General features: G+C 39.7%; 1 protein-coding gene across 1 annotated transcript in view; it reads left to right on the forward strand.

Moving 5' to 3' along the window:
- htr4 (5-hydroxytryptamine receptor 4) overlaps positions 1–21,599 on the forward strand; it is a 193,810-nt gene that overhangs the window by 128,650 nt on the left and 43,561 nt on the right. The window lies entirely within an intron of this gene.

The raw sequence follows: 21,599 nt of genomic DNA on the forward strand, positions 1-21,599 counted from the left end.
ATTGTCAATGTAAATGATTTGTTGTTAGGTGGTCGACAGATGATGTTATCTCTATGAATACTCCCCCTCGTTCTTGAACATTCAAATAAACCGCCTTGTCTTATCTGCCCAACCTACTGCTATTTCTAAACATAGACCACATGTTTCACAGTGATAAGGACACGTTTTCCTCAGTGGCCTGTTGAATATTTAATCAGGTGTTTTTTCTGTCCTTGGTTTCCGCGCCATAATAGAATGATGTTATCCACGTGCTGTAATGACAAATGTTGCATTGCTTGAGTATTTCGAACAGTGGAGGCTGAAAGGGTTAAGAAAGCTCACCTGGATCCTGTTCAAAGCCTCAGGATAGTGCAGCAAGAAGCTTGTCAATGCTATTTAGGGCAGCAACTGGAAGACACTCCGGTGGACACCAGCAGTAAGGGGGACCATCAAGCTGATGAAGGATCCTTCATGAAGTGTTCGCTCAGGGGATTCCTGACTCAGCAGACCGTTAACGGCAGGCTATGAAATGAGGATATCATCGGGAGATGAAGGGAGCATTTTGATCAGCTCTTGAACCAGGCCAACCCGAAGGCTTTTGCACCGTCCCCGTCTATCATTCTAACGGAAGTCACGACAATTGTCAAAACACTCCATTATGGCAAGCAGCCAGTGGTAGAGCAACTCACCCAGAGATGTTTAAAATCCTGAATATGATAGGGCTGTCTGGCTGGACACACTTCTGCAATATAGCATACTAGCAGATCGGGGTGTCGTTCCTTTTCTCAAAAACTGCACTTGAGAGTTTGTGCCAATCTTCGAGGTGTCAAACTTCTCATCCTCTCCTGGGAAATCTATGTCGTTGTCCTGGAAAGAGACTTTGAAACAACACAGATTCTTTCGTGGCGGTGGAATCAGTTCTTCAACCTCTCACAGATTACTGGGGACGAAAGGGAGTTTGACAGCGTTGACATGTGTTTTATTGACTCGGAGACCAAGTGTCCACAGTTGTGGGACTATAGGATGTCAACTGCATCCATTCATCTTCTCTAGCACTTGATTGAATTTAGGATTGTGTGGGGCTGAAGTGTATTCTTGCTGACTTTGGGCAGAGGCAGTGTTCACCCTGGACAGGTCACCAGTTCATCACAGGGCAACGTGAGACGATCACACGGGTCAGAGTCAGAGTTTTCTTCTATACAACCTTCAGCCACCAATATGAAGGTTGCACAAAGAAACGTACAAAATCAATAGTGCAGCCGGCTGAAAAACTTGATGTTTCAAGACTGTGCTTAGTTTTCCTCTCAGGCATTTCATTAATATACATATCACATGTTCAGCTTTGAAATCTCAGCGGGAGCTTGATTCAGTGTCCTCCCCCTGTTGTTTGGGATTTGTGTGATACTGCTGTAGTCTTATCAACCACAATAGTGTTATAATTTTACAAAAGATATGATCTGGCTCTGTAGAGATGGTAATCTGCAATAATTACTTCTTTTGTAAATGTAGAGCAGCGCTTGCCTTCTATTCATTGATCATGACTGTGTTTGGACAACAGTGTTCATTAGAAGACGTTTAGTTTCAGAGTTGTTTGGTAGTGAAACACGCTCTGACCTTTCCAGTTATTATTTGTAGATTTATGTAAAGTGTGGGTGCATATCAAGATGGCTTTTTATAAACATGAATATTTCAGCTTGTTTTGTCTCTGGATGTTTTGACCTCGAGGGTGCATGTGATCTCTATTCAATTCAACGGAAAGCACAATTGTCTTGACACACTAAAACAACACAGAGGCAATTTGTCATACGTGACGGCGTTAATCACAGTCATCTTTCTGCCAACTGTCTGATTACTGGAAATATTTCAGTTTTTGCTTCACACTAGAGAGAAAGAGAAAGGAGACATTATCAGTACATAACTTCACTTGTGCAGCGGATGATAATCATCCACCTGCACAGTCACGTGAAGATCCATTCAGGCTTAAAACTGAGCTGCAGAAGCAATCAGTTTCAGTCATTTGATTCTCAGCTTGAAACCATAACATCTCCTGGTTGCTGTAAAATCCAGCCAGCAGACACTGTTGGGCAACTTACTGGAAGACCTAATTACAGTTACAAGCCTTCAAAAAAGTGATGGCTTCACTTTACTTGTTATTGAATAGTCGGTAAAATCACTCTTGTGTTAGGTTTAATGGCCTCCCACTGTTGAGCTTGTTTTAATAATACAGTTTGTCAGTTGCATCATCACATTGCTGCTGCATCACGTTGACTGAACTGTGAGGTTTAGTCCATTGACTGATTCACTCATGAAGTTCAGCAAAGTTTGCTGGTTACTTGGTTAGTTTGGTAAGATGCTCCACAATATGGAGGTTGGTGCTCCTTGGAAGACTCACATTTATAAACTAATGTATGGAAGGTAGAAAGGGAGGGAGGGAGGGAATAGTTATCTTCTCAAACCAAAGTTGGGTGACCAATGAAAGTTGGCAGAGGTTATGTTTTCGTCTGCATTAACTAATTAATTAATTGGTTGGGAAATATATATTTTACCAACTTTTCGCAGAAACTACTCACCTGAAATGCATAAAATCTTGAGGGATGATTTGCCCTAATCCAAGGACCAATCGATTAGATTTTGGGACATTAACAGCAAACCACTTCTGAATAAATCCTCCCCAAAAGGTTTTCCATACAAAGCAGAAGAGACAGGCACCTCATGGAGGAGATCAAAAGAGATCAGTGTCTGTTGCCATGGAGACGCTCCCTGCTACCTGACCTACCTAGTTAGCATCGATATGAGCTAATGACCATCATGCTAGCAATGCTAACTAGATTCAGCAAACAAATGTGGCGTTGGCGAAGTTCTGCGCTCTACCGAGTGTAGCTCTAGTTTCATTTAAGTTATTACATTAACTGAAGTAGCTTTAAAAAAACATTTTAATCTTCAACAACTTCATATTTTAACACAATATTGCATAAATAGTACTGCATGTTTTGTAAATAATAGATTTGTTTGCAGGTTTTGTGCATTTGGATTATCAGAAATAGGTATAGTGGGTGGCATTAATTCATTGAGGATACATACTATATGCAGCTGTAAAAAGTGTTATTTCACTGTTATATTACAATACTGGCAATTTGTTAGGTTATTAAGAATTTGACAAAATGGTCACACTATTGGCAGGTATTACATTATTGGTTCTTATCACAATACTTGTTGCTATAGGGAATTTAGTGAAATAGTATTTAAATGAACTTTAGCTTCAGATAATGCATCTGCTAACAATTGCTCAGTTTTCGGCACACAAACTAACAGCAGCTTTAAAGCACTACAACAGTAACAAATAACCTTTAGCAAACTTCAGTATTATTAACCAAAAATGTTGACAATATAGTAACATAAACGTCATAGTTTATAATACTGCTTTCATTTAAAATACTGTCAACCTGTTAGAAGTGGAGCTTGCTGTTTTCTGGTCAATGACATTTTAACCACCACAATTATTTCAAGTCAATTTTTTCCTAAGAACTGTTCCATTCCCAGACGCCTCGAGAGACTTGTTACCAAGTATTTGGAACAGGTATTATAATAAGTCTGTCCACATGGAAGTAATTCTTATGCTCACTCTTGTACTCAAAAGCAGGTCATTTTAGAATTGAAGAGCGATTACTCACACAGGGAACATGTGGTGCCATCTGTGAATTGTGTTGTCGTTGGTGTTCCTCCCACTTGTCCGTTATCCAGTTTCTCGGTTGAACTGCAAAAGTTTAAAATTTACCTGTTTTCTAAAGACAAGAAATTAAATAATTAGCATTTCACTTCAGCTGGATCCTACTTCAGCATAAATTCAAATTTTCATTCATTCGATTTCTAAAACTATTTAGTTGTTGTTGTTTCTTTACCAGTATTTTGTTTTTGCGAAATCATTATGCTCTAATAGGAAACCACAACATTAAATTAACTGCACTTAACATTCAAGTGAAACACAGCCTGAAAGAGGACAGTCCAGAGAAAAAGAAAACAGGAAGTATTGAAGGAGTAAAACTCCTTTAACAAGAATACACTTCCATTAGGTTCAGGCTTAGGCTGCTGGGTCATGTTGGACATAGGGGGGATAAGGACAGAAAAGAGACAGACAGGATAATGATCAATGTATTGTTGGACTACCGATGAGGCGCTTTTAGCTCTCCATCGAGATACAGTGCAGAAAGATAAATAGATGAGTCAGCACAGACTACAGAACAAAATACATACGAGCTAATGACATATAATGATGCTAAACCCATAGCAGCTGAACTAAGAAAATGTTCCAGGATGAGCATTAGAAGTTTGAACACTGATAACTGATTCTGCATGACAGGAACCTCATACCTGAAACTTTGCTTCATTTCCTCCTTTTTAAAGGTCAAATACACAAAGTAAAAACTGTTCTGCTTTGAAAACATGACGCACAAAAATAGATTTTACAGATTCATTATTGTGATGGTAAAATATATAATGAAATTATAAGTGCCACCGAGTCAGTGCATCATACAGACAAAAATCCAAAGTACTATATGAACTATAAACCAAAAAAAATGCACAATTCCTGATAGATTACAAATGTGTGAATTATACGTTATTTGTAACTGCATTAAAGTTGGTTACTGCTGTAAGATTTAGTGAAGAGTTTTGTGACTTCATATAATAATTTTAGATTCTAGATTTTACAGGAATCCAGTAAAGAGATGCCAATAAGGAAGATATCAGCATGTTTGAGTGAACTGGAACCTATTAGGAAAGTTGAGGGGCACCTTGATGATGAAAGAGTTGCTTAAAGTTGCACACTTTATGAAATACAGAATGCTTTTATGTATGTGTACCTCCAACAAGGTAGACTAATATTCATGTGGTAAGTTTCCTGCCCATATCTTCACTGAGCTCTGATGTATTTCTTTATCACCGTGTGGCTGGGACCCAAAGTCTCAATGCAGACAGGATTCAGTGCCAAAATGAGTTTGAACAATATAAAGTGGATAAAAATTGGATTATATAATTTAGCCTGCAGATGGACAAATATCTCTTGGGCTCTAAAGTCAGTCAGAAACACCCATTGACAGTTTTCCCAGCACTACATGTGATGATTATTAAACAAAACTAATATAGCCATTTTCACATGGAAAGTCATTAGCATTCAGATTCCCTGCTGGCCAACATTTGTGAAAGTTATTACTTATCAAGAAGCCATATTTGACAGAAACTGAGAGCTTTCTGCAAGATATGAGTTAAATTCCTCAGTAGAGAGGCTCATTAAACCTCCTGGTGTGTTAATGATAGAAACGCCACAGTGCTGGGACACCCCTGGACTTCAGAGGCGGGTGAATGCATGCTGGGGTGGGTTTGTGGTTCTGCTGGAGAGCCAAAACGTGGACATGTGGGTTGCTCAAAGGCTCAATAGTACACTATTCACATCAAAGACACTTCTTGCATTAAAGCATACCATACATACCATTACTCTTACACATGCACCCTGTGTCAATAGGTGCTGTTCTTGATGCCAGTATGGTGGAAGGGTTGCATCACCTTTCATGCACACAAAGAGACAGGAACACCATAGAGGCTAACAGATATGGTGGACAGAGAAATGTGTCAAAGTGCCTGTGTGATAATCCAGATTTCCTCTTTAAAGTAGAAGTTTTTCCAGTGGCTGCAAATAAAATATTCATATACCGATCGCCATTACCACCATTAGTGTCGTGATCGCTTGAGTTATGCTTCTGTTTCTGCACACTGTGAAGACTAAATATAGAACCTTTGTAGAAACCAAAGAGGAAAAGCCAGTGCAGTCATTTCATTAGAAATTCATCACTTTTCGCTTTAACGTAGAACTTGATCAACATCCCACTTATTTGCTGTCCACACTTAAATACACATTTGGGGAGTTTTGAGATATTGTTAGTAGAGAAAATTAAGCAAAAACTAATCTTGAACTGTTTGCAATCAAGTGCAAATGGTGCAACAACATAATGATTACAGAGCGTAACTTAGTTACTGCAATTCCCCCTGAATGGAGCAATAGTTAGGGATACAACGATCCGTGTTTTTTCACTTCCGATCCGATCCCGATACCTGAATTTGGATATCTGCCGATACCGATACTATTCCGCTACCAGAGTTTGGTTTGCTTTAATATTCTTATCATTATTGTTGATTTTATATGAGGCTGTAATAAACTCATCTGTAAAGGCAAGTATGAAATGTATAACATGTATACATGTATTCTCTCAAAAGGCAACTTGAGGCTAGTATAAGGTCAGAAAAGGAAGCAGTACAAACTACTTTTGTTCCATTTGGACAATGTGGGGGTCTCATAATAAACTTGTTATATCTTTAAAACCTCAGAATCACTTTATTAATCCCTGGGAAAATTCTTTAGCAATGCAGCACAAACAGCGGTGTTTCCAGCTGGAATGATTGGGACTATTTTCAGGGAGTTTTGTATGGAGTAGGACGCAGCTTCACGGAGGTGTGAATCGCCTGCTACAGCGTGGAGGAGCTGCTGTTCATTGTTTAGATGCTGCTGGCTGTGTTGTTCTCCTCGGTGAGCTGGCGTTTTAAAACGGTGACTTCTGGAGGCAGAGCGACCGCCTCGCTGTACAACTGCTTTGCAAACATCCACGTTGCTGTTGCTTTGCGGTGTTTTGAGCGTAGAATACGCCCAAACAACGACATGTTATCATGAAAATGTGGGTAGCCACAGTGCTAATACGTTAGCCTGCTCGCTGGCTGCAAACTGTGGAATGGATTTCCTGACTCTGCCTCTGTTCAGTAAATCCAGTCCACAGTTTTCAGCCAGCGAGCAGAGCAGCAGCAGGAAAACACTTGTGGAGTCATTTCAGCAACAGTAGAGCACAGACGAGGCTCATGGATCGGAAATCTCCACAGGTTGGATCGGAAATCTCCGATCCGTGAATTACGTTGGTATGGGAACCCGATACTGGATCGGATCGGCCCCATCTGCTGAGGGAGTCATCGTGAAATCACAAATGTTGATCTTGTATTCAAAAGCAAACATGAAGGAAAAATATCAACAAAAGTGTGATGTGTGGTGGATGCATACATTTTAAAAATATATATCTAATTTCTAAGTATGCCAAAATGTTATCCATGTTCTTTTTCTTATAACAGTAGGGCCTCTAAAGAGCGGACCCGGTAAGAGCAACACCCTGTACTGGGTGGACACGTCACTGTGCACGGACACATATTTAACTGTTAACACACTTTAATGAGCGTACAACCTGCCGAACGTCGACAACGGACAGGTTTTCCTGGCAAATTTCAAGCTGAGCGACACTAAGACGGCCAAAATACTTGGGCTGGACCCGATTATTATAATATTCAGGCCACGGGTGCTACACGATTGTATCCAGAGTGTAGCACCCTTGGGCTGGACCCGATTATTATAATATTCAGGCCACGGGTGCTACACGATTGTATCCAGAGTGTAGTATGGATAATGTTCCGTAAAGTTATCCACCTTTCCTCAAGTTTATGTTTCACTTCTGGAGTTCTGAGCCATCTGGCTCTTCATTTGCTTTTAAATTGTGATTGTTCAGACGGGAGACGGAGGATCTCCTCAAAAAAGCATCCAGTAGACTCTGGCGCATGCGCAGTCGGCGTGCACAGATCGCGCAGTCGACCGCAGAGGGTCGGAGCAGAACCTAGTGCACAGGGTGGATGACGATTTTAAGAGAACATAAGGCCAAAACCGACCGTAAGAGGCTCCAAACTGGTCCCACCAAGCAAGGTGGTTATATAGGATTTATACAAGTTTTTTTTTTATATTTCATTGTATTTTGCACCAGAATGTTTCATTGAAATTTACTTTATGTTGAGATTGTAATCATTTTCAGTACTAACTGTTTGATCTTGCAACAATATAGACAACTTCATTACATACTCTGGCCACAACAAAGAAAAACTTTGAAGTGTAAATTTAAAGGTTATTATAGTAATATTTTACCAGTATGGTCCATGTAGAGAGGAAACTGGACTGTATTTGGTCCCTGAAGTAAATTAAACCTTATTTAATAATTATTTTGTATACATCTTATATAAATGTATATATACAGTATGTATTTAAATTGTATACATCTTGTATTGGCTCAGTTATGTGCTTTTAAATAACCATAACATATTTGGTGTTTGGTTTGTTCAATATCAACTGGTCCTACAATTTGTCTTCGTAACCCGTCCCTCCAAAGAGAGGACACCTGTCTTCAGGGGACACTTGCCATTGGATTTTAGGGCGTCCCTACATCAGAGGTTTTACTCTATATTAATAGTTTTACCCTTCCACCATCGGCCAGATTGGTTCGTCTGTGCAGCGGCAACATTTTTCTTATTTCAGCAGTGCTCGTATTGAGTTTAAAGCTTAGCGTTTTTTTACGACAGTCAACTTGAACGGATGATCGCATGCACACCTTTCAGATGTGTAAACTTCAAAAAGTGTATGTAACTAACTCTAATATTTTTGAATATATTAGTTTTTTTGGTCACTTCTGTTAACGTTTGTTGTGTTGTGTATGGTGAGGTGTGGCATGTGGTCGTCAGAAAGTTCTTCTCTTTTTTTTTTTTATCTGTAGTTAAAAGAAAGAAAGATATTAATCAGAAGTTGGCGCCAGCGATTGGAAGTAGAAGCGATGATTACAGCTTTAAATTGAGATTGATGTGTACGATTATGCATCTCACAACTGGGCTAACTTCATTAGCTCAGGATCTAATGAGAAAAAATGTTCTGTGATCTTGCAAACGCGCACGTGTTGCACACAGATTCTCAAAATGGATTATAAAATCCTCCTCGACACGAGAGCTCTGAAGTGACTTTTGATTAGACAATAATTAGGCATCAAAAGTGATCTTTTATAGCTCAGACAAACTACATCATGTTTATTATTTTTCATATTCTCCTATTGTCGGATCCATCATCATATATTTACACTCAGAGAGAAAAACCTCAGCAGGTTTCTTTCTTCAGATGCAGAACCAACATTCGCCAGGCGGAGTTATGGTTCCTGAAGATGCTCTGTTTATTGATATGGTTAGATTTTCTATTGGGGGGAAAAAACAAAAACTAATTACATCATCTTCTCCTTCAATGTTTTACTCGGTTTCCCACAGTATCTCATCACAGCAGAGTTGAGTGAAACACTTCTTCTCTCACAGACTTCACTGTTTTTTTAAAGGAGTTGAAAAAGTGTTGTGGAGGTGAAACAACTCAAGTATTGGATAAAAAATAAATAAAAAAACTATTTGCACAGTGGAAAGTTTCCTCCTGTTGTCAATGTGGGAGTTCATATATTAGTGGTCTGTGTGTTTATTATTTCACTTTGCTGAAGTCACGATCAGATTATTTTTAACCTCCTTTTTTTAACAGAAATACCAACAAATGCCTTGAAATCTCAGGTTCAGTGACTTTATTGACTTACTAATTTAGGATCCCAGTCTAAGCTCTATGATGGTCTTTTATGATCAGACGTTTTGGCATTAACACGCCCGCGATGCAGGAGGCAGAAACAAACAGAAGAGATTAGCCTGAAGACGGCATGAGGAGTTATTTGATCCTGACTGAGTCTCTTGAGCTCAGAGGTCATCCCGAGTCATTAACACTCGACCCAGGATGCAAGACGTCTGAGGGTTACCTAATGGGTCTCCAGTGGCAGAGATCCACTGGAGATGCAGCAAATGTGGTGAATAATTTCCGCACAGCTTGAAAATTATTAGTTATTCCCATACAGGAATGCTTCTGTGTCATTGAGCAAATAGTCTGACACTTCAAATAATGCTACAAAAAGGCTGCGAGAAGCAAATTGCTCAGAAAAAATGGCATCACCCATAAGACTCTGCTGCAATAATTAGAATATATCACTACAAGTCAGATAGTGGGTCCTCAAATGTAAGTAAACCTTTAAAAAGGGCAGCAAATGTATCAATGATTGTCTTTTCCTCAGTTCGAATGCCTTTTTTTTTTTTATCTCTATATTCACATTTTTTAACTTAAGTTAATATATAATAAATAGGATAATCTTTTATTTGTCCAGCAAGAATAAGAACATGAAGAAATTAGCATTTTTGCAGCAGCAAGTAGACAAAACAGTTGGAAAAGAATCCAATTAAGTAATAAACTGTAACAATAATATAAAATCCGGATAAGAACATTACAATAATGTTGATAGTGATTGGAAATATAGCAGAGATTATCATTACACAGAATGAATAATGTACAGTATATTGCACATAGTGATGTACATTAAAAAGTGCAGTGAGTCACTCTTCTGCTGCACCAAAGATGTTGAATTTGGATGATGGATCAAGAAACTCTGCAGAAAGCCTCATAATGGTAAAGCCTGTCGTTACAACCAGGTGTATTTGACCAGAGACTTTAAAAGGGTGCTTTCACATCTGGTGGCTTGATGTTGATTCAGTAGATATTTGGGAGCGAGTGCAGTGTGATCGGGTCGACGTGAAGAGAAGACGTCATTCAACTACAGACCAAAACAGCTTCGCCGAGACGCCGGTTATCGGCTCCAGTTGATTTGACGTGAGCGTGGCTCAAAGGCAATCGCTGCACAGAAACGGTCTCAAGCAGAGGTAGAAATGCTCCTGGAGTCTGATGATCTTGGCACTGTGACTTGCTACAGCACTAAATCACAAGTGATGAAACGTGGTGAAGGAAAGAGCCAATAACCTGGAGCCTAACGATTCTAATGTGTTATTTATGTCAACTTTGAATTAGTCTGTGCCTCTAACCCTTTGGGCGCCACGTATGCTCCACAGCGTACGTTTCACATACCTCGTTTACGATGACGTAGCGTGACGGCGCATAGGGACGGAGATTCCATTTCACCATATTTAGTGAGGTCAGACTTGAAGCTTCACGGCAGTCTTTGAATCGTGTTGATAGGCCAAGTAAAATCAGATTTATGGTGAAAACTAAACGTGATGATATCGCCTGCACTCGGTGAGCAGTTGGAGCCGTTATTAACTTTTTATTTTTCATTAATTTGTGCACAATTTATGAAAAAAGAGACGATCAATGCATACTACATATGTAGATCTGGTTCTACTCTATAACTCTATTTTCCCCCCTCCCTCGCTGATTCGCGTGTGGCCCACGTCCAGCCAATCGAAAAAAGATAATGGATTTGTAACTGTTTAGTAAGAATTCGATTAGATATTCCTTCATTCATCTTTTATTTCATGTTTGTGTCTGTCAATATAAAAATCTATCCCTTACCTGCTCATATTTTCTATAGTTTTTGCAATTTTAGGTCTAGTATGTTCATCTAGTATTTCAAAACAAATTAAGAATTGTAGAATCAAATAGGTGGGGTTTTGCTGAACAAAACAATACCAAACACTCCAGTTTTAGCAGAATCAAATAGTGAAATATGAGGTAAAATCAGAAGTATTGTCAAAACGGAGACTTTATACAATTGTCTATATATTGTATTGAATTTGTTTTATATATATTTATATACACATTTTTGCATTGTTTTGTGTAATGAACTACTCGAATGGCTTCTCGGTTGTGAAATTACTTCGATAAACATGCTCTTGTCTCCAAAACAATAAATTAGTTTTTTTGGGGGGGTGATTTTAGGTCGAGTGTGTTCATCCAGTGTGTCAAAATGAATAAATAACTGTAGAATCGTGTAGGTGAGGTTGTGCTGAAAAAAGGATAGACACTTTAAATAGTGAGATCGGAACGTAAAAGCAACAGCAGTGAAATTTGTTTGGACCATTTCTAACTTGGTAGAACTAAAGTGATGCTTCTATGAATTCCACTCCCTTCACTGACACGTAAGTATGACCATCTCTGTGTCGCCATGATCAGTAAGGTTTTCGGCCAAAAGTAACAAAATGAAAAATGTGACTGCCGACCAAAGTAAGGACAATCTGTTAGTTTGCACTTTGATCCACACCCCAGACTGTATTATTATCTTAGTAAGACTCTGGCACAACAAGCTGTTTCCTCCTTCCACTGTTTAAAGGTTTACAGGTCCTGAATTAAAGGAAACCTGCTACTTTCTAGGAAACACTGCACCTTCAGTGGCAGCATTGTTCTGCAGTGATTGTGTCCAATGGGAAAACGCAGGCCAGTCGTCTTGATTTTCACTCATCAACTAGTAGTAATAGCTTTAGACATTCTTTTTAAATTATGTCTATAGGTGTCTTCATTCTCTGGAATTAATATGCATTTAATAAGGAAACAATGACACTTATCTATGGGCTCTGAATGGGAGCAGGCAGAGTGGGCTTATGGACAGTTATGAGAGCAGAAAGGAGCATTATTTTCTGTTGTTAGCTTTCAGTCCTTCCATCCCACTGAAGAGTTTATAGCAGTGGTGCTGTTTTATACAACCTTTAAACCACGGTCCATTAAAGCCAGGCCTTTCAGCTTGACAGCATAAGAGGACGAATCCAGCAACGGCAGAAAAATCACAGCTGGTAGAGTGGCGTTAAAAGTGCCAGTGCTATGTCAGTTTGGAACAAATGTTTTATTTTTTGACTGGTAGAGGTGCAGGAGGAGCTCAGGATCGAGACCTGTGGCTGGATTGTTGTATGTCTGACTCAGCTGGGTTCTCGCTGGACTGTTATTGTCCAGGTTAAGGGACATTTGATGTGTTTCATCTTTCACTTTTCACAAGTTACACGTTAAAGACACTTTTATTCTGCCGAGTTGATCGTGGGTTCGAGCTTCAGGGTGAAGCATCCATTGGTGTTCCAACACAAAAACACAACTCCACAAACGTCATGGACTTTAACGAACACGTCACAATAAAATCATCTACCCTGTTGCTGCTCTCTTGTAAATGGTCTCGTTATAGACGCTTCCATTTTGCTCATTTTACACAGATTGGAGTCTTTTCAGTGTGACCCTCAGTGGCCTCGATCTCTGTGCGAATCATTAACTGCATCACTGCGGACGTGACTCACTCAAGCATTGACAGACAAACTTTATTGAGGTCTTTTGCTCTTGGTCTTTACATGACTGTGAATGAGATTGAAGCAGCAGGAGATTCTTTATTTAAAATGAGATATTTAACATATTTGGGCAGATGTTGGAAGCTGTGACAGATTAATATCTGGTCCTTTTGGATGGATTCCATCCTTTTATTCTCCATCCATTCCACTTTCAACATTATTCATATTGCACCAAATACAACATAGTCATTTCTAGGTGCTTTTAACAGAGAGAAACCCAACAATCAAAAAAAATAAAATCCATCCATCCATCCATCCATCCATCCATCCATCCATCCATCCATCCATCCATCCACCCATCCATCCATCCATCCATCCATCCATCCATCCATCCATCCATCCATCCATCCATCCATCCATCCACCCACCCACCCATTCACCCATCCATCCATCCATCCACCCACCCACCCACCCACCCATCCACCCATCCATCCATCCATGATATTTTAGATTTAATTCCTTTGCTACCTTCATTATTGACGTGCTGTATGTTGATTAGATATGGTCGTTATATCATCTGACCATTTCCTCGCTGCCGGCTTCTCAAGCACGTCGTGTAGCGGAGAGTCAGGAGTGAACACATGCACATCTGCAGGCCTTCACCTGAAGGTCACATGATGCTTTACGCCATTGATGGCGTCCCTGTTACTATAATTGCTTACCTGTAGCAGTTACTTTGTGCATTAAAACAAATTGCCATATTCTTATAAACAATAAAAGAGAATGAAACAGGCTTACAAAGGTATATTGATTTAACAGAGAAATAGTTGAATAGGCAACATGATTCAACAAAGCAACCCAGTAAGAAAAAATTTGTCTTATCTGCAGTATTTATTGGATTACAATATGGCAGTGAAACAGAGCGGGAGAGGATAATGAAGACATGTTGAGTTTTCTTTGGCAGGGAAACCTATTCAAACCCCCATTTTCCCCTAAGATCAAAAACAGAGCAGCTGTTTGGTTTATACAGTGGTGGATTATGACGAATCAGCCTTTTACACAGGCCAAGCAGTGGCATGATGTACAACACACATATTCCCTGAGGCATATTAACACACTCCATTATACACACACACACACACACACATGCACACCCACCGTACGCAAGCTGCGTGTTTATAGTCTCGCCGGAGTCATACATCTGAAGCCTGTCATGACGGAGAGAACAAACTGTGTAGAAGGAGCACTTCTTCACGCCTGGAGGGAGGGAGGAGGGAGAGGGAAGAAGTGTGGATGAAGAAGGAGAAAGGGTGAATAGTCAGGTTTAAAACAAAGATGGAACGATGGAGAGAGTCAAAACGAATGGTTAAAAATTAGAAAAGGAAGAGAATAGGTGTGAAGAATTGGACAATCAGAAGGAAAGAGGCTGAGGAGGAAGAAGTGAGAGAAAGCTAGAGAATAATTAATGAAGGTAATAGTTTAATAGGAAGAGGAAAGAAAAACAAGAAAAAGACAAAATAGTGAAGATTAGAAATAGGAGTGATGAGGAAAAAGGTAAAAGATAGGAGGGATGTCACAATTAAGCAAATGAAAAATAATAGTGAAAGAAAGGAAAAAAAGGGAAGTGAGTGGAGAATGAAACTAAAGCGCTTTGATACCAATGAAAGGTATGAGAAAACAAGAGATGATGAATGAATAGGGAAGAGCAGGAAACAAGTACTGTAATGTAACAGGAAAGTGAAGAATAGACCGGAAAAGACAGTTGAGACACAAAGTTTAGAAATTAAAAAATAAATAAACTTAATGTGAGAGTTGAAGTAAGCCTGAAGACTGAGAAGACGATGATGAAGAGGAAGCGGTGTGGTTCGTTAATCTAGGGAGGTAAAAGAGGAATATGTAAAGAGGAGGAAGCACTCGGTAGGTTAGAGATGGATAGTAGATCTAAAGAGAAGAGAAAGATGTTGAAATCTATTTGTCTATTCTCTGTACCACTCATGGTCGGGCTGTGGGAGCTGGAGCGTACCCTGAGCACAGGGAGAACATGCAAACTACAGAGATAAGCCCCCAACCCCGACAGAGTGAAATCAACAACAGAATAAATGGCAGGAATGTAATATCAGAGAATATTTTCCCATTTTATTATTTATTGTATTTGTACTAGATCACTCCAACTCCAGTCTCGTAAATGACAGGCATCATAATTCATGTGTGTGCTTTTTCGTCTCCGTTTAATAGGTTGTTTCCATCATTTGTAACAAGCTGCTGAGTTCACGTCACCTGTGGAGAGCTGAGAAAACACCAGAGAGCCGCCCTCACCAGGGTGGTATGCACATTTTTCTTTGGTTTCATCAGCAATGAAGCACAGAGGAGGTTAAACACACGATGCAGCAAAGGGACATGAGCTCAGCCAAAGACAAGGGGGAAAAAAACCCATATTAAAACATTGTTTAAAGAAGAGTTTTAAATGATGCATGAGGAAATATAAATCGGGAGGTTTGGACAGTTATTGTGCATAAAAGGAAGAAAGCACTTGTGGAAAAACACGTCAGGTAGAATTCAATGGAAAACTCAAAGCTGTTTGTTTCTGTTGTGTCGTATAATTGAATAAAGTGGAACAGACGTACATATAATGGCTTTTTTTCTAATTAAGCCTTACATTGCCCGTTTTCAAATCAACAATTAGAAGACTTCTTCTGTAATCTCCCTATAAAAAGGAGACTTGAATCCACAAGACAGCCTTAAAGCCATCATTTGCTGGTGTTTTAAGAAAATGAGTTTAAAAGCGTCAAAATACTGTACCGCCACGGCCTTTGGCAGTAACACATTAGTCATAGTGATTAGAAATTAGTTATTAGTTTAACTATTAAGAAAACAAACAGTTTCATGGCATGTGAAAACCATTGCAGAGTTGAAAAGCTGATTCCCATCTTGCTCATTGTCAGATTACCTTTACCAACAAACCATTGTTCGTATACACAATGTGCTTTTCATACAGTTAGTATTGGCATTAGCATTGATGAAAAGCGAAGCTGCTCTCTCCAAGGCAAAGCAGATTAGGTACTATTTCACTAAACTCCCATTTACATGAGAAGGTGCATTTCATTAACCTTGAAGTAACTTAATCCTCCAGACAGCAACATGAAAGCTGTAAGAAACAATTGCCTGCACTAACAGCGCTGCATATATTAGCATTAGCAGCCTTTAAAGTTAGTTAGCTCCCCATTTCAAAAGTGGTCTGCTGATGTTTACAGATGTTGTTCAAAAACATCCAGATTTTATAGCATCATGCTCCAACTAATCAATGTAACTTTGGTTGACTTTAGAGTGACTCAGTGAATCGCTGACAGATCAACTGATGTGTCACAACACAATAAATCGGCAGCTTTTACATCTGCACATTCCTCTTCTGAGGTCAAATCTGTACATCAACTATTTCTGTTATTGCTGTCTGGGAAACTGTCATCATCTTATTTCACTCTTGGCAATTTCCACCAACTCTGCTCCCCTGCTCAGTTCTGCTGAGCCTTTTTGTCATGGTATAGTGTGGAATTTATGGTTTACAGCCCAGTTTGTCAGGTGGGTTTGTTATCGTCAATCTATTTACTGCAGCAGGTTGTGTACAAACAGCCAATCCAACAATAGATCTGAAGGACGGACTCAGTGCAAAAATGTAATTTATATTTTAATGTTGCTCAATGCCAAGTTTCTTTCCTTTCCGTTTCTTTGAAATAATGCAGTACAACATACTACAAACAGAGCAGATTGGGACCGACTTTTTTGTCCGGGACAAGACATCTGCTCCGATCTGGTCTGTATTGCCACATCAGCGGATCAGATTTATTGTTCCAGGACCCGGTCTGGAGTGATCCCGGAAAAAGTCTGGAGCGATCCCGCTTATCAAACAATTTTGATATTTCAGGACTTGTCCGGGGCGGTCTCGGGACTAAAATGTATTGATCTAGCCTGTTTGTGGTGGGTCCGGACTGGTCCAGACCGGGAAGAGTGCAGGACGACCCAGGATGTTTTGTTCTGTTCGGTCCTCCAGAAGCCGCTCTGTTTGCGGCCCGTTTTAAGAACATTGTGTCCTCAATTACATGGTGTTGTATTTACTTCAGGCTGTAATATAACTGTACAACCAAATACTTTGGATTTCAATTTAAACTTAATTGTCTTTTTAGGATCAATTAAACTTGCAACTCATTTGAATACTGCATCTCATCTTTGGTAGGATTATTTTTTGATGTGATAAATGATTCGATTGACACAGCTGAGTGTGTCAGAGTTTGCTAAATGAAGAAGTGATTCATCATTTACGAAACAAGTGGGTTAATGTGGTGGTGGACTGATGGAGGGGTATGCAGAGGACAATGAAAAAAAGCATCTGCAGCCAAAGGTTTTTTAAGATCTTTCACTATTAACCAGAGCCTGGGGGAAAAAGAAAATGTCCATTAGCTTAGAGGTTGGATGGTGGTGGTGTGGTTTGCACTGTGGCCAGATCTTTCTGTGTAGAGTCTGCATGTTCTTCCTGGGTTTGCTTGGGCTTTGCACTGGTTAGCTTGTTCGTGACTGTGAACTGTGTAACATAGTGTAACTTTAATAAAGAGAAAAACAGCATAGATCAGGTCCGTTTCCAAAAAGTGGTTCAGATTCTTCTGATGCTGTTTGAAGTGCTAAAACACTTGAATGAAGCTGCTCCACCAACATGCTCTCAAAGTGACACAACATAGTCTGACATAATTCTCTAGACTGGTTTATAGTTTTTCAGCAGGACTTTTAAAGAAAATGAATAGGTCCACTGCTTGCTGTTTTGTCTTGTACAGGTTTGTGTTGTCTTTACTTTGGCCTTACATTGTTTTGTTTGTCTTGTTTTGCCTTAGTGTAGTTTTGGTCATCCTAGTTCTTATATTTTAGATGAGCTTTGTTACCAACTTATTTTAGTACCATTAAGCTTTTCATCAGTGACATTAACTTGGCTTCTCTTGACTTTGCTTGGTTCTTATTTTAGGTTCAGATCAATTTAGCTTCATCTGTTAACCATCATCTTAACTGAGACAAAGGTGGATGAATGTAGGGAAATTACTGCAATTGTCTTTATCTTGCCCTGCCTTGTGTTTGTTTGGATTTATCTCAGTTTAGTTTAGCTCCATAATCAACACCCAGTATTCAGCAGAGTGGGGGTCGTAGATGGGTGGATAAGTGTATAATAGACAAACCACTTTAGTCATTTGATTCCAGTAAGAAAACAGGTTGTATTTTCAATTCAACTTATCACAGAGCTGTAATTAAAGGCCTGTGAAACCTGTCTTCCATATTTTCCATTCAGTTTTGTTTGTAGAATTTGGCTCATGTGTAAAAACATTCTATTTCAAATCGACACCATGAGTTTAAATAAGATTAAATGACTTTTTCTCCTCGAATAGCTGCAAATCCACACACCAATTGCAAAAAGCAGTATTAAAATGTATGGAAGGATATATTCTCTCTTTAGGCAAACTAGTTTGATGGATCAAACTACTACAATTATTACTAAAACCTTTGAGTTTTCACTCTAAGCAATTAGAGTTTAAAATGTGGAGATGGGACTGTAAAGTAGCAGGCTATGGTTAAGTTTCAGTCTTTGCCCTTATTTAATTTGACCAATTTAATTAGATTTAACAGTGTTTATTTGTTAGGGTTATAAGAAACAATTATAAATGTAATAAAGTGGTATCAAAGTGAAGCCGCAAACTATGCTTTTAGAAAGTCCTCTTGGTTTAATTTGTTATCATTTTCTCAAAACCAGTTAGTTATCAGCCTTTTTCAGCAGTTCTGCTATTGTGTGGGTAGAAATGTGTCATAAAAGCAACACAGACACCAATTTGCTGCAGCCACAGAGGCAAAATACATCTGCATCCACTGCAGCCAAAAAGCTACTGAGTTTTGATTAAAACAGCGTGTCCGCATTGTGGGGAATCACTGTCTGTCGAAGCAGCCGATGAGGCGGCACCATTGGAAGCAATTTCACAAAAATAACTAAATTATACTGGACAGTCAAAAAGAAATGGGCCTCCTGAAATGGGCCCAACATCAGCAGCTCCCCTCGTCTGGAGCTGAAGCATGGTATGGTCAGAGGTCTTCCAGCGATCTGAGAATGTTATGGCTCTCAGCAGGTCCAGTTTCCACTCGGAGAAACAAACAACAACTTCTCTCCATTATTCACCGAGTTGCCCTGATGTGCAAATATTACCTCTGGCTGAAAATATACAGCTGTCACTCAGCTGCTCTGTTTGCTCTGTGTGAGGAGGCTGAAGATGGAGGAGATGGAGGAAGGAGTCAGACACTTGAATAGTTTATACACACATGTAGAGATGCATGTATATCAGTTGTGTGTGTTTAAGTGCTATTTTATTTAATGACACACACGCGCGCACACACACACACACACACACACACACACACACACACACACACACACACACACACACACACACACACACACACACACACACACACACACACAAAAAAACAAACAGAGTCTTGGTCAAACAGCAGCCTCAGAACTTCCAAGGTTAATACAGGAAGCACAACGGGGCCAACGCCACGAGTACAACTAACAAAGACAAGTCAGCCTGACCTCAAGTGAAATATGACCATACAGGTGAATTCTGCAAGATGTGAATACTCCGCTATAAAAGTACACTGCGCCCTCTAGTGGATGCAGCAATTTGCCCAGGAGGACAAGAGGACATTCGTGGAGAGAAGAATTGTGTGTGAACATCATCAGTGATAATTTCAGTGGTTGAGAGTAAAATAATGAAGCCATAAGATGCTTTAAAATAAGTGATTGAATAAAGAAAAATGTGTATCTTTTAAGAAAGGGCTTTCCAAACATGTTGATCGCACAGTCAAGCAAGCGTCAACAAGACGGCTTGCATAATTTACAAAGTACACCAGAGCAGCGTTTTAAACGCTCAAACCTGTGTTTGTCGTGTGATGAAGTCTTAATTCAGCGTGTATATCCGCAACTCAGACTTTTTGTTGTTTTAGATATATTTTCATTTTCTTATCTTAACTCAGCAGAGATTCCTAACGACTTTAAGGCAAGTTTAGATATTAGCATTAGCAAAGAATTTTAAATGTATGACATTTGAAAAGTACCGAAGACAGAGGCTGCTAAAGCCAGTGGCTAATTCTTCAGAGAAGCCTTGAACAGAGTGTTTTAAGTTTTTAATGCCACGTGGAACAAAAACCTGTGATATCAGACCCTAATTACACAACTCAGAAAAAGTTTGAGATATTTGGCTTTCGGATAAAATTTCAGGTTATAAAATGCACTATAACCTTTTTAGATTACCTTAATGTGACCTTCTGTAAACTTTTGAATGCCCACATCCAACTGTTCAACACTTGGTATTCCCCAAATTAGGAGCTTAACAGAAACATTTTGAAACAGATTTTGACATCATGGGATAAAAGTAAAATATCACTTTAACGTGAACTTTTTACGTTTTCTGTGACTTTGATCTGAAAGCAAAGTATCCTAGGGACTTTGAAGCCGGGCGACTTGGGACTCAGGCCATGTTTACATGTACCCGGGTATTTGAAAAAACTGTGATATTTCTCTGCATTTGGGCCGCGCATTCACACATAAACGCAGCTACGACTCACCACAAACGATGATTCCTGAAAACTCCAGCCACAGTGGAGATCTGGATACAATCCGTGTCTCTGGTTGCATCTAAAGGGGGGTAGGCGGATATTTACATCACAATTCGTGACGTGGTGTTTTTTTCCAGCCTTCTGATTGGCTATCATGGCTTCATGCTTCTGTGGGGACAGGTTTGGCTGCTCATAGCAGCTCTGAGCAAGGTATATATGCAGTATGTGTCAATGAAGATTCTTTTTCTAAAGGTAGAGTGGGAAATGTCCAGCTGACTGGGCGGTAACTGGCAGGACAGGAGCAGGCCACATGGAAGCTTGCAGGACAGAGAAGAAGAGAAGCCGGCCAGACAGGAACAGGAGCCTTGCAGTTATGAGGTTCTGGTTGAGTCCGCTGGGTCCATAACTGGTCGGCTCGATCTGTCAAGGCGTGTGTGGGTGGACCAAAATGCAGACTCACAGATTTCCAAAAAATCAATTTTTTTGTATAAAAGTCCAGGGAACACGAGAAAATGCAGGGGAGACAGGAGAGACAAACGACAACATGACAAGATGAGCCGACACAGACAACAGAGGGAGAGGGGTTTAAATACACAGGGAAAGGGTGGACACAGGTGGAACTCATAACGATGAGTGCACACAGAGGGATAAGAGGTATTTGAAAAAACTGCGATATTTCTCTGCATTTGGGGCATGCATTTACGCATAAATGTAACTACGACTCACAACAAACGATGTTTGCCACAGTGGAGATCTGGATAAACTCTGTGTCTCCGGTTGCATCTAAAGGAGGGGTAGGCGGATAATAACATCACAATTCGTAAAAACTCGTGTTTTTTTCCAGGATCCTAATAGGCTATCATGGCTTTTTACACTGCCCCCTACAGGTTTGGCATGCTTGTAGTAACTCTGAACAAGGTGTATATGCTGGTCCGTGTCAATTAAATTCTTTATTTTTAAACGGGGAGGGGGAAATATCCTTTTCTTTTTTTTAAACCCAGGTACGTGTAAACATGGTC

This window comes from Lipophrys pholis (assembly GCF_963383615.2).
Source record: "Lipophrys pholis genome assembly, chromosome: 6".
Lineage (NCBI taxonomy): Eukaryota > Metazoa > Chordata > Actinopteri > Blenniiformes > Blenniidae > Lipophrys > Lipophrys pholis.